The 18,326-nt window shown below is 35.7% G+C and overlaps 1 protein-coding gene across 2 annotated transcripts in view; it reads left to right on the top strand.

Moving 5' to 3' along the window:
* mtd (TLD domain-containing protein mustard) overlaps positions 1–18,326 on the top strand; it is a 1,649,382-nt gene that overhangs the window by 41,049 nt on the left and 1,590,007 nt on the right. For both annotated transcript variants that reach the window (XM_069846158.1, XM_069846157.1), the window contains exon 2: positions 15,506–15,528. The gene's annotated coding sequence lies outside the window, so the exon portion shown is untranslated. The remainder of the gene's footprint in view (positions 1–15,505; positions 15,529–18,326) is intronic.

Below are 18,326 nucleotides of genomic sequence, written 5' to 3'. Positions count from 1 at the left end.
GATGTGCTATATTCCCTGCCCATCTCAAACGTCTGGATTTAATGTTCCTAATTATGTCAGGTGAAGAATACAATGCGTGCAGTTCTGCGTTGTGTAACTTTGTCCATTCTCCTGTAACTTCATCCCTCTTAGCCCCAAATATTTTCCTAAGCACCTTATTCTCAAACACCCTTAACCTATGTTCCTCTCTCAAAGTGAGAGTCCAAGTTTCACAACCATACAGAACAACCGGTAATATAACTGTTTTATAAATTCTAACCTTCAGATTTTTTGGCAGCAGACTAGATGATAAAAGCTTCTCAACCGAATAATAACAGGCATTTCCCATATTTATTCTGTGTTTAATTTCCTCCCGAGTTTCATTTATATGTGTTACTGTTGCTCCAAGATATTTGAATTTTTCAACCTCTTCGAAGGATAAATCTCCAATTTTTATATTTCCATTTCGTACAATATTCTGATCACGAGACATAATCATATCTTTTCGGGATTAACTTCCAAACCGTTCGCTTTACTTGCTTCAAGTAAAATTCCCGTGTTTTCTCTAATCGTTTGTGTATTTTCTCCTAACATATTCACGTCATCCGCATAGACAAGAAGCTGATGTAGCCCGTTCAATTCCAAACCCTGCCTGTTTTGAGAAAATCGAGTTTAAAGATTTGAAACGCACTTCAAAATTCAGGGTTTTAAGATAAACATCCGATTTTTTGTACACAGATTTATATGTCAATGTGACATTAAATTTTGAAGTGCATTTCAAATCTTTAAACTCGATTTTCTCAAAATAGTGTTTTGGAAGTTAACGGCAGTATAGTTCTGAGGGTGCGATATATGTGTGTGTGTGTTTTCGCAGTTGTAGGTCTAAATGCTAATGATAGTGCAAATTTGACAGTGCTTTTTATTAATTATTTTACGACGTTTTATCAATTACCGTGATTATCTAGTATCTGAATGAGATGAAGGTGATAATACCAGCGAAATGAGTACGAGATCCAGCGCCGAAAGTTAACCAGCATTTGCTGTCAAAAGGTTGAGGGAAAACCCCGAAAAAAACCTCAACCAGGTAACTTGTCCCAACCAGGATTTGAACACAGGCCGCTCGTGTCATGGTTAGGCATGCTAACCTTTACTTCACAGTAGTGGACTTGACAGTGCAGAGATTATGGCTTACCTCATCCTGAATCTGCTACTTTCCTGTAACCTTTTCTCTCCTTTCCTGAAATATGACTTCACAGACATTGCAACTGGTGTCAAACAAATGTCAGTGCAGGGAATCTTTATTCGCTTCGTTGCCGCATGAACATTAAATTTTATGTAGTGGGAGCTTTACCCCAATATTCTAGTATGTACATTCTGAATGAACTTGACTTTCACTCATCGACTGCAGTTATGTGAAGGTGGCAACGTTTTTATATAAGTATTTTGCTAAATGAAGCGTGCATTTCAATAACGTTGTAAGTGCCGAAACAGGGAGAATCTATTTTTTCACATATATCAGTTGTAGGTGTCCTGTTTGACAATATTACGAAAGGTTATGAAAAAAATGCTGCTCCAAGTAATGAAGTAGTGCACTTTCAGGTTGTGCAAGTCACAACGTTGTATGCACTGTATAAAACTATTTATTTTGTTCTTACTGTAAACTTCACAAATTGGCACTTACAACGTTCTGGAAATGCACGCTTCATTAATATCCCGTAACGAAACATTGAAGATATCAACATTTTGCGAATAATATATCGCATCTTCTTTTATCAGGGTCAAATTCGTGAATGTGGCACAGTTCTTCTGAATATATGCACACAATCTGAAGATTAATAGTAATGTGCGTTACAAGAGCGGTATGTTGAAGTTTTCATGTTCGAGGAAAAGTTTGAAAAAGCGAAAATTAGTTGAGCTTTTTTAATTTCCGAGAATTGAAACAAAACATACCGCTCGTGTATCCTACATTATTTTGTGCGAAGATCGTTTATTACATACCTGAAAGAGGAATTTCTAATTAGTTGCAATGAAATCTCAATCTTGGTTTCTGTTCAATGACGGCAAATTTGCAAAACAAAAATATCTATCTTCAACATTGTTGCTTTAAAATGTTTTTTATGTTTACTATACTCCAGCAGGCCGTGATATACGTCTGTCTTCCCCCCCCCCCACAGTCTATGATGAGTCTGGAATCTTGTTGATTTTTTCACGGTTTCCTTAATGTTACTTGCATCACGAATGCAGTAACTTTAGTGGAGTTGTAGAGTTTCCTTAATGTTTGCAAATATTTAAAAACAATAATTAACAGTGTAATTTAGGTGAAATTGCAGTGGTAAGTTTCCAATTTATAATTATTACTATATTGAACGTCTCTAAAAATAAAATGTTAAAAGCCTAAAGCAGTAAAATCAATATGTTACTTAAGCGGTAAGAAGAGGGAAATTGTTATGGGTGTTAGGTTGGGAATACTGAATGTGGAATTTTAGACTTTCCGCGGATTGGTTTTGTGCGGAAACCAAGCAAATACGCACGATCTCGCACAAAATATTTTCTATGTTAAGGAGGATATTTGTCATTGTTGTGTTCTATGTTATCTCTAGAAATTCCGGTATAAGCCTGGTGCCCTCTTCTGAGAAATGGATGCCTGCTACCGACCCTCCCAAAATGAAATGTATTGTATTGATGCAAAAGTCCGTAGCGATTTTTTCGCTGTGATAAAAGTTTTCATGTATATACGAGGCGCGTCCGTAAAGTAGATTTCCCACTCGTCCCACAGCTAGCAAACCATATGTTGCGCGAAGCGACTGCGTATACGTGATATACGCCCTGGCGTGGCGCATGCGCTAGCGGAACTTCCCGAGTGCTCTCAGTAGCCTTGTTGCATTGGTTGAAGATGGACGCTCCTATTCCAGCTCCCGCCGCGTATGAAGTGCGATCAGTGATAAAGTTTTTGAATGCACAAGGCATAGAAGCGATTGAAATTTATGGTCAGCTGTGTCAGGTCTATGGGCCTAACGTCATGAGCAAGCAGATGGTGCGTGGCTACTGTAGACAATTTTCAGCAGGACGCCAAAATGTGCATGACGAGGAGCGCAGTGGAAGGCCAAGCATCATCATAGACGACTTGGCCGAAAAATTCGTAGTTTTTCAAAATAAAAAACTTGTTATGGATAGTTATTTAAGGGAAGACAGAGGTGAATATTTCAAAATCCATAAAATTTATCCGATTTGTTTGAAATTGATCATGAATACTAAGTATGTTATTAGTAATGGACATACCAAGTTTCAACTTTCTAAGTACAATAGTTCTTTAAATATTAATAATTTTATAAAACTTTGTATCGTTTGATATAAAATGCTCCATTCACCATATTGTAAGAAATTTTCAATATTTCTTTTTATTTATATGTTCAGAGAAGGTATATAAATAATGATAAGTATTAGTTTATTATGGGAATAATACTCGTATAGTAATACAGTTATCTTGGTTTTAATTGCATACTTTTAAGGGCACAAAATCAAAAGCTAACATCAGAATATGAAAATAAAGATAATAAAAATGGAAAAAAACAAATTTTCATTTTTTCTTCAGTTTTGTTCAAAAATTTCACCTCTGCCTCCCTTTAAGCTATTTTAATCGTTACTCTTTTGAGAAATTCTGTTCTATTAAAAGGCTTTAGAGCACGAGATATTTCAAACCCCATTAGGTAGCCGACTTCCTTACATTAATTATCTCATCTTTCTCTTCCTGGCTATGATTTAAGACATGTCAATTCCTGGCGTTTAACAGTTCGTTGGCACATAATATTGAATTAGTTTTTCTATAATATTATTATTAAATGAATAACTAATAAATATTTATCCTCATCTAAAGATTAAAAAGATTAAAATTGAGATAAAATCTAATAATTTTATGCTTCTAGGGACAAGATCGAAAAATATCAATATTCATGCACGTACAGAAGAATTTTAGACACACATACCTAGTGGTCAGTAATAATAATAATAATAATAATAATAATAATAATAATAATAATAATACATTATTAAGCGTGTAAATTAATGTTTCTATATGCTCCTAATTGAACCGTTGAGCAAAGTAAACATATTACATTTTGTCCGACAGAACAACAAAGAAGTTCTCCTTCTCATTCTTTACTAAACCACCTCTTACTGCTTGTAGAGACAGAGTTTGTAGAGCGACATGATACCGCCTCTGCTTGCCTTCAGTACGTGAATAAAATACACAGCAATGCACAGGAAACTCCTCGTACCCATTTGAATGTCTGTGATGTAATCATGACACCAGCTTTGGTCACCGCTGTCCTAGAATATATCTATCTATAAAATAAAATAATAAATAAATGAGTGAATGAATGAATGAATAAATAAGTAAATAAGTGAGTGAGTCAGTGAATGAATGATTCAATAAAGGAATGAATAGATAAATACTTAAATATATAAATAAATAAATATTACCTTAAACTATCCAGCAATATCCTTGATATTTTCGTCGTTTTCAAGGCATGAATAATATTTACGTTGGCAAAAATACTCAGGCGTGAACGTGTTTGTGACATTGTACTGTTGTCTCCTTTCTTTAGACTCAAACGCATTCTACTAAATCGGCGTTTCTTTTTTTTAAATAATCGGCTGAATGAGAAATGAATCGCATCATCTACTTTAAAATGCTGGACGGATTTCAGTGATGTGCAGTATCTATGTACTTTCCAATAGCACCCGCGTTTTGTGTTAGAATCCGACAAATATTTTACTACATAATTGAAAATAGTGCTAGATATTTATTGCAGCGTAATCATGATTTACATTATATCAATGTTTACTTTCTCTGTGCACACTTGCCACTTGAAATCCATTTGATACACACGCAGTAGCTTGCGTGGAATCGATTTTGACTGTAGTATTCATGTTACTAATCGACGACGAATTCTCTCCATTTCTGCCTCTCTCCGGTTTGCAAATCTTACATCTCTCACCACAATTTCCACCGACTCGTGTTTCCGTGCTCCTCTCTCTCTCTCTCTCTCTCTCTCTCTCTCTCTCTCCAGTTGAATTCTCTTTCCAATTTTATCGTGTTCTGTTCCACTGAATGAGCTCCCGTCTTCTACGCTGTTTAAGTTACATATACGCAAATGGAGGCAGAACCACCGAAATTGGTCAGCAGTACGGCAATTCTCTGTTTACCATGATTGCGGAGGAGGTTGTGCATGGAATAACAAATAAACTGTGCAAGACTTTGCACATAAATCACAATTTATCCGCGTTGGAAAGACCCGGATTTAGATTCCCGAAGCCATCTATCCTAACTGAAAGTTTTCGTCATTTACCTCAATTTCTCCAGGTAAATTCAGGAACAAATTACAACACCCAGGGTGAAAATTAATTATATCGACAAACTCCGGGAGACTGTATGGAACACAAAAAACAGTTCTCGCTAATAAAATATGCTGTGAGGCACTATTTCGCGACACCAGATCTTAATTTAACACAAACCATTGCCATACTTTATTGCTTGAGTCTCTTTTAAAACGTTTACACAACAAAATCATTGCAAAAGATGTTCAGAAATACCTCCACTGACCTTTACACAAAGGTTACATCGGCGGTTACATGGATTGTCTAACGCGGTGAAAGACTTCAGAATTATCGTTAATTTCTCCTACTGGAGCAAATATTCGAGCCAGCAGATCATCTTCTGATTCATTTGGGTTGCGTAAACAAGATTACGCATCTGTTCCCACAAAAAACCAGAGGGGTCAAATCAGGAGATCGAGAAGGCCAAGAAACAGGACCGCCTCTGCCAATCCACTTCCCTGGAAATTGTTCTAGAAGTCACACAAACGGTGTGAATTTGTAGAGTAGTCATGAACTGGAGAACCCATACGCTCTCTGGCGGTTTAATGAAGCACTGCATTGGTTCAAGACGTAGAACAAAATGTGAATTTGTAGAGTAGTCATGAACTGAAGAACGCATACGTCCTCTGCCGGTTTAATAAAGCCTCTGAAGAAAATATGTTATTACAGAAAACCGTTTGTTTTGATGTCCTATACAACCTGTCGGTTTAATTACTTTTCACTCTATAGATTGTGTTTACAAAATATTAAAACTAGATTGTAAATTATTATTATTATTATTATTATTATTATTATTATTATTAAGATTATTATTATTATTATTATTATCTTAATCACTTATGGCTTTTAAGGAACCCTGAGGTTCATTGCCGCCCTCACATAAGCCCGCCGTCGGTTCCTATCCTGAGCAAGATTAATCCTCCAGTCTCTATCATCATATCCCACCTCCCTCAAATCCATTTTAACATTATCCTCCCATCTACGTCTCGGCCACGCCAAAGGTCTCTTTCCCTCCGGTCTCCCAACTAACACTCTATATGCATTTCTGGATTCGCCCATACGTGCTACATGGCCTGCCCATCTCAAACGTCTGGATTTAATGTTCCTAATTATCTCAGGTGAAGAATACAATGCGTGCAGTTCTGCGTTGTGTAACTTTCTCCATTCTCCTGTAACTTCATCCCTCTTAGCTTCAAATATTTTCCTAAGTACCTTATTCTCAAACACTCTTAACCTCTGTTCCTCTCTCAAAGTGAGAGTCCAAGTTTCACAGCCATACAGAACAACCGGTGATATAACTGTTTTATAAATTCTAACTTTCAGACTTCTTGAGAGCAGACTGGACGATAAAAGCTTCTCAACCGAATAATAACACGCATTTCCCATATTTATTCTGCGTTTAATTTCCTCCCGAGTATCATTTATATTTGTTACTGTTGCTCCAAGATATTTGAATTTTTTCACCTCTTCAAAGGATAAACTTCAAATTTTTATATTTTTCCATTTCGTACAATATTCTGGTCACGAAAAATAAACATATACTCTGTCTTTTCGGGATTTACTTCTAAAATCTATCTTTTTATTTGTTTGAAGTACAATTTCCGTGTTTTTCCTAATAGTTTTAGGATTATTATTATTTTATTATTATTATTATTATTATTATTATTATTATTATTATTATTATTATTATTATTCAGTCAACTGTCCGAAGATAGATCCCTCTATTGTGTACAATAGAAGGCGGTGTGGATCGTGCTCCTTTGTTGTTGTTCCCTAGTTACTTCCTTTGTTTTGCAATCGACGAGTAACTTTTTTAGTTGGTTATTTTACGACGCTGTATCAACTGCGACGAGCAACTTACATCATGAGCTAAAGATCATAGAATTTCGGATTAATTTCGAAAAAAAAAAAAACTGTTAAAATATTATATTTCGCGTTTTATCGCCAATTAGTTGTAAGATAATCGCAATAATTTCGTATAAATTAGAAAGAGATTTTTACGTGTAAAAATAATCCTATATTACGCACTAGGTGTCAAAATAATGATAAAAAAGGATTCATATATCAATTAGTTCAACAGATGCCAGAACACATTTCAACACAGCAGGTGTAAATTCAGGGTAATTCAACATGAGAGCTCCTAATGGCTCAATCACATCAACTTTAACATTGAAAGTGTTGGATGATTGTTTCAAAACTATTTCTTTCAAAGTAAGAATTGCTACACTGCAATCAGTACTTTTTATATCCTTGAAGTAACTCATTGTTTTAACCCTTTGTGTGAGAGCATTAACATTATTAACATTTTTCTGTGAAATATTTATTGGGTTGAATAAGCAATTTAAAAATACAAACAATGAATACGAATCATGTAACTCGTATTTTTCAATTTTCTGAATCACCAATTTACTGACATGCTTAAATAATTCTTGTATTTCAGTCTTTAAGTCCAAATTGAAATGGTTAATTAATTTGCCTACAGACTCCCCTACATTATTAGTAGGCTTCGTATTCCAGCTACCTATAAACTACTGGGTGTTCATTTCAAAGTGTGTCATGACGTCACTGTTGTGAGTCAGCGATTTGAAGCGAGTTTCAGCTTTTATGTCAGAGAAGTTGCCTATTAATCAAGGCGTTCAATCTGAACTTGAGAACGTGTACGGTATTACTTGAATGTCGTAGCAACAGATGGCGGTCTGTAAAGTCTGTGTGCTACCATAACCTCTTTCGAACTGTGTTTTGCGCGGGCAAGTCGTACGCAGGGTATTTGTTATCATCGATTGCGTACGGAAACATTCCACAACACAAATCAAATGCTTCGTGTCCATGTTGACCGTCCAAGTTACTGTCAACAAATACGTAAGTAATCGTCTTAACCCTCTCCCCATATCCCGACAGTAAGAAAAAAAAAACTCACTTCAGTACGTGTTTCCAAATAGTTCACATTCTTGCCACTACTGGCGTTACCGTACGTATCGGTGAGTAATCTTCAGAATGAACGCCGTACTTGCTAGGCAACTTCTCTCGCATTTAGGTAATACGCCTTTGCGAAAGTGTAGGAAGATTGAATTCTCTAGGCTCATCGGATAGCCACATGACGACATACAGCGAGCCATGACACATTTTGAACTGAACACCCAGTAGAATGAAGTTGTCTGATTCGAAGTATATGTGACGTCACAGCGCTGGTACAGGTACGTTCGTATACAAAATAGTTACACATCCTCTGGCCGCTTCCTCTAGAAAGTCAAAACCGGGACGCAGTCATAGTGAGTAGTCTTATCGATCACTGCTCTTACTAGTCGTATTATTTAAATAACTACATCTTTGTGTCTGATTGAAGGTTCATTGCAGAGGTAAAATGCTTTAGATAAGACGCTCAAGCGTGTAATATTGCAGGGTATTATTGAGAATATTTGAACTAATATTTTCACTGTCAATATAGACAACATTACACATAAATTCTGTAAAATAAACGTAAAAGTGACAAAAACAGTACACTGAAAGACACTGCAATACCAAAAGGCGCAGAAAGTGTGTTGAACGTAATCTAAAAAAACACTACCATTAAAATCTGAAAATTATAAAGATATTAACTCGACGTTTAGCATGGATTTGTGTAGCCTACCATGATGTTCAGTGCTAATATCCCAATTAATAAATTGAATAATCTACATTTTAGGGAATTTCTATAGTAGGCCTAGTATCTACATAGAAAATTAGAGGACTTTCAGTGATGAGCGACATGCAATATCCTAATGAAACACGAAAAAATATATCAGACAATAGGAATATCTTGTACTACATCATGCACCTATAACGTCATGTGCTATTGAAAGAATTTCTTGCAATATAGAATCATTTCGAGTGACATCCGCATATGTTCCAGTGCCGTAACTTACGAATGCACGTTATTATTCACTGTAAAGGTCACGACGAAAATTAACATCACAGCTCAAGCATGTGTTTGATTGTTCATTGCGTTGCACAAACGTGAATCTCTAATTAACTTGTCTCAATTTACTAATTGCTGATTTGAGAAAGAAATACATTTGACAACAGCGCTATTTTACAACCATAGCCAATTTGATGCTCTTTCAAAGTCGCGAAACGAATGCGTCAAGTGGGCGGTGACTAGGAAAACAAGTGAATGTTTTGCTTTTTTGTTGCTTTTTGTAGAAAGGAAACAGGCGGATTCTATTTGTATATAGACTACAATATAGTGAAACAAAAATGAAGCAAACAAAACAGAAAAAAAAAAAACGTGAGGGGGCTTCTGTTGTGGGAATTGCTAGGGGAGTCGACAAGAAATTGGAATATGCATAGCCTCCATAACCCAAAATAATTCCATTTCCCATCTCTCTGTTTACAAATGGAGCTCGTAACCTACTCATTAAAAATATTGTGTTGTCATGTGTAGAACCCTGCCAACGGGCTACAGCATTCCAGAATTTCAATGATGGTGTAGACTACATATTGCCTGTATATTCACAGAAAAGAATCCTTTTCTATGTCGATAAATTTCGGCATCATTTCAACCAGGTGATTGGATGGGGATGTGAGCAGTCTATACAACCAATATTAGGCTATTCTTGGAAATCCTGACATGGCTGAAAATTCTCTCTGGATTTCAAATCGTTCCCTGATTGAAGTTTGGGGATTTATGAGACCCTGCCATAACAAAGCAATTTCATACGTAACATTCCTAACTACTCGGCAAATACTTGATTTGTGGACCCTAACAAGATAGCCCAAGACCGCCTGAAAACTTCCAACAGCATAAAATCTCAGCATTATTAGAACTTGGTTCATAGGAGAAAGTGGAAGGTTTCGATTTGTCTGTCTTCATATATTTGTTTCAATTTTTGAAAGTAACAAAACACACGAATCCTTACTTAACCTAAATCTTTGCTCAAATTCTCTGTCATTATACATAAAAACAATTCATGTCTATCACGGAAACGCCTTCTTCTTAATAATATTTTTTTCATTCTGAAATTTCTTCATCAGAAGAATCCATTATGTCGAAAACAATATTGTTACGCTATAACTATTTACTATATACATTACAGTAACTGCATTGTAAACAGAACAACATAAATAACCTACTTGATCGACGATCATTGACTTAACCAGCAAAAATCTGTTGATCAAATCTGATGGAAGACTGATCTCCGATCAAACACTGATTGTTCTTTCTGCAACAGAAATAGAACTGATGGCCAATCAAACCCTCCTTGATTGCCAATCATATTTTGATCGGTGTTTCTGCAACCGGGCCTTATCCTTTGCATTACCTATATTCGACGTACTATACTGTATACCCAATGTGTCTTTAACTTCAGTCTTTAGGTAGCTGGAATACGAAGCTTAATTATTATAAATTACTGTATTCATTCTACACTTCATGTCATTATGGGTAAATCTGTAGTCTCTGCCTATCCCTCTTCACCGCTGACCATGAATATTCACTCGCAAGTAAACAAACCCGTACCTACAACCAAGGAGCAGCAAACATGTTTCATCGGGCAACAAGTTTCGCTCCGTGGTAATGAATCATTGATCAAAACTTATAATTATGAACAAATAGTTCAAAATGTTTAACTGTCATCATAGCTTTATTATATTAACTTTATTTTGCTTGGCACAGACAGTTAAATTATATTATTCTTTTATTTATATTTAAAATTTCATTTCGTAAGTAATCTTTACTGTCGGATAGAATGAATTAGTCATACGCGAAAATCCTCTAAAATAAGTTGATACCCTTGCTTACCTCTGGAGTAAATGCATATACAATTTTCAGTGATTACATTCACATGTATCGCAATCTTATTTTTATGATTGAATTACTGAGTTGACTGTATCAACTGCTGGATGGCCGGTCGCTTGGGAAGGGCTTTATTTCCGTCGCATGTTAACTTGGTCTGACACTTTCCCAATAGTTCCATAATAATAATTGTATTTGGCTACAAAACGGTCGTCCAAACTTGAGCAACAGTTATTGGATGGCACCGTACAGGCTGAATTTTGTTACAATGCTAAAGCTTTATCAAAATCCAGTTCCGGCAGATTCATATTTGTCTATAAATCAAACTGGGTTTCATAAAAAAAAAGAGAGAGAATGCCATTGTTTTTCTCTTTGTGTAGGGAGTAAATCTCTGTTAATAACTGAATTGCATTTTTAGTCATGAACAAATATGGTAGCAAACGAGGAATGGGTTGAAATCCTTGTGAATCGAATGTGTGTTTATGCTCGACCATGCCGAAATGTAGTAATTATACATCTGGTAGCAGCCCTTTAATGGACCTCATTAAAGTACACCTATTCATTAAAGTTCAGGTGTTCCACCAATCAGAAAATAGCATTGTAGCAATATGAAAGCGAAAGTATCGATTATTCTCGGATATGCAATCGAAAGACAACTAGCGAAACGTCACGGAGGCTGGAAATCCAATATTGTCGCAGAAGGTTATGTTGAAGAATCGATCCAAAATAAAATTGAAATCTCAAATACAATACTAAGCTCAGTCGAAAAAAACAACACACAAATTATCATCAATTCACCGTCATCTTCCAGCCTTTCACAAAGCACATTCCCGCAAATTCATTTCACTAATTGCACAATAAATCACCTATATTTGAAATAAGTCAGTTTTGTTACTATAATAATTAGCGTTAATTGTAAATAATATTCAAATAAATTCAATTTGTCATCTCGTTTTTCAATATCTAATTTAATTTCAATGTTATATCAAGATTAATGTTTATTTTACTCTCTAGATTATATATATTTTGATGTACCGAAGTACATATGATATTTCCATGCAGATATTCTGCGTCATCATATGATGAAAGAGTGATGGAACGGAGAAAAATTCTCTCCGGCGCCGGGATTTAAGACGGCGCCCATACCGTCGGATCCCGGCCAATCAGTCACTCATCTGAGTGCACCTCAACACATGTATGGACTTCGGTCCTGCGTTCATAGACATCTATGACGTAGTGCAGAGGGCGGCCACCAGAGGGAACCCAAGAGATGGAGCTTAATCTGAGACGATTCTAAACGGCGTCGGGATTGTATCCGGCGTGGCTTAGTGGATAAAGCATCAGCACGTAGAGCTGAAAACCCGGGTTCAAATCCCGGCGCCGGAGAGAATTTTTCTCCGTTCCATCACTCTTTCATCTCTAGATTATATCAAGGTCAATGTGGACATTGGTTTCTCGGAAAAAATCAATACTTTCGCGTCTGCGCACATCTCACAATTTACGAGGTATTGCACAAGGTCAGTTCCGCTCCTCAGTCAGATAAGAATAACATGAATATTTCTGAATAATTTCAAGTTAGAAATATGGTCGAGCATAAAAAGTCGTATGAAACTTGACTATAACGGTAATTAAGACGCTCGTATAAAAATTATGAAACGAGCGCAAGCGCTCGTTTCATAAACACACTCGCATCTTAATTACTACCATTATAGGCTCGTTGCATAATGTACTATTAGAGTGTGTATGAAATGAATAAAATTATTTTTCCTCTTTGTTTGTAAAGTCTCTACGTAGAATATTGTCTTCGTTGGTTTGTCTTTGTAACGATAGATTGAATTTCAGTAATTTTCAACCAGCCATATTCGTTTTCAAAGCTTCCTTCGTTTTTCTGCCTCTCTTTTGGTTTCCAATCATGTAGATGAAAGCAGCCATAATTGGACTATTACATGATTGCACTCGAAGCAGTACAAATATGCGTTACAAGTGCTGGTTACAATAACAATGCGCCATTAATTCATAACTGTTGGTTATTTTGTTACTGCTTTCTAAAATTTCAATTATGCAGGCTATATAGGGTAGAGTAGCATAAATCGCACCGCTTCCTAAATGGCGCCACTGCTAGTTTAAAACAAGTTACTGTATATACACAGGGTGTTAAAAAAAAGTATCCAATATTTTAGGAAGTGATAGTATGCATCAAGACAAGAAAAAATTCTAATATACCTGGGTCCTACAATACGTAATTTCTGAGATCTGAACACTTCTTCAAGAAGGTGCTCAATGTGACGTCCATTCATGGCGATGCATTTCTCTATCCTACAATACAGCAGGCTACCAGTTAATCATACCGTAGTTGACATCCCTGTCAAGGAATACTGATACGTCGCAAGGAATACTGAAAACAAAAGTCTGATTGCGGATGTGAGCGGGGTTCAGCAGAGATGGTGTTGTGAATTTTCGTAATCAGCATGTGTGGGCTGATGAAAATCCCCCTGCAGTTGAAGAAACAAGGCATCAGCACCGATTCTCAATCAACTTATGGGCAGGCGTTCTTGGTGACAGATTAATAGGGCCATACGTGCTACCACAGAGGTTAACTGGGGATCGTTATCAGGACTTTCTTATCAACTATTAAAACAAATTTCAAAGAGTGCGTGATTCCTTGCGCCGAAGGGCAGAGGAATGCATTGCCATGAATGGACGTCACATTGAACACCTCCTATGAACAAGTGTTCAGATCTCAGAAAGTATGTGTTGTAGGACCCATGTTATTAGACATTATTTTCTTGTTTTGATGCATACTAGCACCTCCTAAAATATTGGATACTTTTTTTAACACCCTGTATAATCTACTGTAACACTTTTCTGTACACAGGGATTTTACATAGGTTTTATATATATATATATATATTTTTTGTCATTAGGAAAGTCCAGGATAACAGGGTTTGGAATTGAACGGGTTACATCAGCTGCTTGTCTATGCGGATGACGTGAATATGTTAGGAGAAAATCCACAAACGATTAGGGAAAACACGGGAATTTTACTTGCAGCAAGTAAAGAGATAGGTTTGGAAGTAAATCCCGAAAAGACAAAGTATATGATTATGTCTCGTGACGAGAATATTGTACGAAATGGAAATATAAAAATTGGAAATTTATCCTTTGAAGAGGTGGAAAAATTCAAATACCTGGGAGCAACAGTAACAAATATAAATGATACTCGGAACGAAATTAAACATACAATAAATATGGGCAATGCCTGTTATTATTCGGTTGAGAAGCTTTTATCATCCAGTCTGCTGTCAAAAAATCTTAAAGTTAGAATTTATAAAACAGTTATATTACCGGTTGTTCTTTATGGTTGTGAAACTTGGATTCTCACTTTGAAAGAGGAACATAGGTTAAGGGTGTTTGAGAATAAGGTGCTTAGGAAAATATTTGGGGCTAAAAGGGATGAAGTTACAGGAGAATGGATTAAGTTACACAACACAGAACTACACGCATTGTATTCTTCACCTGACATAATTAGGAACATTAGATCCATACGTTTGAGATGGGCAGGGCATGTAGCACGTATGGCCAAATCCAGAAATGCATATAGAGTGTTAGTTGGGAGGCTGGAGGGAAAAAGACCTTTGGGGAGGCCGAGACGTAGATGGGAAGATAATATTAAAATGGATTTGAGGGAGGTGGGATATGATGATAGAGAATGGATTGATCTTGCTTAGGATAGGGACCAATGGCGGGCTTGTGTGAGGGCGGCAATGAACCTCCGGGTTCCTTAAAAGGCAGTAAGTGTATATATATATATATATATATATATATATATATATATATATATGTAATATCAGTTACTCCGCTGTATGTGCCACAGGAAAATGGTAAAAAGAAAATTCTTAAGGGACTAAAAACATTTCACAATGTCTTAACAACTATATAATTTTCTTGATAGGTTCAGTGGAGTTAATTAAATAAAATTAACTTCTTTAATTCAGTCACTGTCGTAATATTTTTCTTTCTTGTTTGAAAGCTGTGTACTTCATATCCGTGGTGAACGGCGATGCCGCCTTTGAGTGTGCTTGTACTTTGGTCCATCACGTGCTTTCGCAGCATCGCAAACAAATGATGCGCACACTTTTTATTGTCCAAGATGTGTGTCTGTACTCAGGCACTGTATATTTCGTCATTGCTTCGTTATTTTTAATGCGGTGTTCTTGTGTGTTCGCGAGCGTATGGAACTGAATACAGCTGTACTTGAATGTGTGCTTTTTTCTTTATTATTATCAGTATTATCCATTTTAGGATTCATTTCGATGTGCGTGGTGGTAAACGTGTTGTTTCTGAACTAAGTGCTTCATTATTTATTCTCTTGTTTTACAGGGTAAAGCCGTGGAGATTATAAGGTAAGAATTATTCATCTGTTTGCTTAATATATTTTATATAGTTTGCTAATTTAGTTTAGATTACCTTGATTGCAAAATGTATTTTAATTTATACTTCTACTTGTTTGAAACTTTCGGGAGGTTAAGAATGCTGTATTACGTCAACGTGTGAGTGTTTTTTTTTTCACTGGAAGGTCCATTGTACTAAGTCCATAAATACCTACTATGCATGGGTAATTGTTGCTTCTACCGTTAATCATACAGGGTGTAACCAAAATGTTCGTCAAAACTTTTGGGAAATATTCCTCATATCTAGAGTGTAAAAATTGTGTTGTATGAACATAGATCCGGAAATGCTGTATTGTTAGAGCTCTTTTTCTACAACTACATGTACAATCTTAAAAAAAAAAAAAAAAAAAAAAGACCGAACATGAATATGTCCAAGTCCATTTCGGGCAGCGCTTGGTTCACACGACTACAGAAAGGATGTTTATTCTGAACCTAATTTACCTCTTGAATATATTTTCGTCAGCGATTATTTCTGTGGACGAGAGGAAAAAGAACTTAAGTAAAAATTTTGTACTTTTCAGGAGAGCAGTAGTAAGATTGAAATTGGTGTCAATTATAGAGTTTTTTTTTAAGTAAGAGTTTTTTCCTGGATATTATTTGTCTATATTTCTTCTAATATAGCCTAGGTAATGCTGCTCATTTAACAATTTTCTTCATTATTTCCAAAAAATAGCCACACTTAAGTCCTTTTAAGACTAGAACCCAAACTGAGTAGAAGAGACTATGTAAACATAAGACCTTTTTCATGTCAAAATAAATGAGAAATGTAAATTATTAGGAATGCAAAATGGGTCTTAAACAATTATAGGACTGTTTACCTGGTGCTTAAAGTTTTAAAAGGAAAGGGCATCAGTATGTGATAAAATGGCTAAAATACATTTTAGACCTTTTTAATAGAGAAGCATGGAAAGTAAACATGTGATGTTTTGTAAGGAATAAAGTATTAAATATTCTTAAGTCCTTTATTCTGTGTATGCTCGATTCAAAAAGTACTTAGGATATTTGGTAACGCTCTATAAATCCAGTCAGGAGTCTTATTTGACTTTAACCGTTTTACCAGATTGTAGAGAATTGTTTCCGCTTTCAGAATATATAAAAATATCATTTTCACAAAAAATTGACTTAACTCTTGCCTTACTATATATTTTACCAGTTTTATGAAAAAAAGTGTCATATTTTTTTATTTTCGTAATGAGGTCATTTAATATTGCAGAATCACTGTACATCACTAATTTTCTTACATACTTAAAAAATCACTATGAAATAAATGGGACTCAAACGAGTTAACTCGGGTTAATAAATTTTGACACATGTTAGCAACCAGAGTTAACTCGGGATAATAAGGGAAGTGGTTAAGACCTTTTTCCTCCCGGCCACAGATTTATAACACTTGATTTATAAACAGAGAAAGCAACAAATTAAACAAAGGAAAAACGGAGCGGAGTCTTGAACAAAATGTTCGTTTATGAAGTCTTCCGAAGAGACTTAGCTAGAGGTGTGATTTTATTGGGATTATTTTACATTGATTTCGGTGATTAAAATGTTTAATTTCGGTGAATATTTCGTAAAAAAACAGCAATTCCGCGCATATTTCGCATGTTATAGATACTTAAAAAATAATGAAATAACATTTTTTTAAATTATCATTGAAACGATCCCTTTGAAACTAACAAAACATTGTTTTGCATCATTAATTAAATTCATAATTAAATTTTATTTGACTGTGAGAGGGTGACGCTCTTCTTGATTTCCGAAGGCAATTGTTGTGGGAAAGAGGAATAACCGTTGTCCCCTTGTCCTGCTCCCTACTGCTGAAAGTAGTCCCTGAAACTAAGCGTACATCATTGCAAGATGTCATACGCATGTAATTCTGAACGATTAAATAGGTAGAAATGTTCATGTGCATATTTTATAAGGAAGAAAATTTTCACGTGTTTTTTTTTTTAAAAAGTCATTTTTCATGCGACTTCTCCATAAAACCTGTTTTTCTTTTTTTGAAAATGTCTGGTTCTGAAGTAATTTCGTGTTGGCCCTATTTATATCAATTTCGTGAAACTTTGCGAGTATATTTCACTTAATTTTGGACTTTAATTAAGGTATTTGCATTTTACATGGATTAAATTAAGCTTTTAACACATTTCACATGTATCGTTATTATCAAAAAACCACACCCCCAGATATAGCGTATGGTAGCCACCCAATTTCTTATTTTTGTCCAAGAGGATATAGTAAGAAAAGCAATTTTTTTTTTGTGTGGAATATCATCACATATACAGGGATATCATTTTATTTTTAATTAAATTTTTATTGTACCTTAGTTTTTGAATGTACTTCACTCCCACCCCCTCTACTAGTAAACTTCCAACCGTATTCCATACGGAACCAAGGCCGCGTATGCAGTCAAAGTAAACAGTACTGAGTTAGTGAGTATAGTACGTTCCAGAAATACGTTCGCGTTTTCCAGTAACGAAAGAGATTTCAATATTGAATAATATTTTCGCACAGGTACTGTCCGTTTGCCTACGTCGCATCCCGGTTTCCCCCCACCCGCTTTTGCTCGCCCCCCTGTAAAGGCTAGTGACTGCGCTGTCTTAGCTCTTTTCTGAAGACATTAATTTCTGTTAGGAATTGGATGTCTACGTGATCGTATACAACTGTTTAAAGTAACTTAAATAAAAGGGCCTCGTTAAGTAATTAACTGTCACGTGATTTCCCCCCTTTCTACGATCCTGCGACAAAAACCACTTGGA

Source organism: Periplaneta americana, chromosome 14 (genome assembly GCF_040183065.1).
Source record: "Periplaneta americana isolate PAMFEO1 chromosome 14, P.americana_PAMFEO1_priV1, whole genome shotgun sequence".
Classification (NCBI taxonomy): Eukaryota; Metazoa; Arthropoda; class Insecta; order Blattodea; family Blattidae; genus Periplaneta; species Periplaneta americana.
Note: the sequence above shows the minus strand (reverse complement) of the source record. Positions and strands in the feature narration are given on the sequence as shown.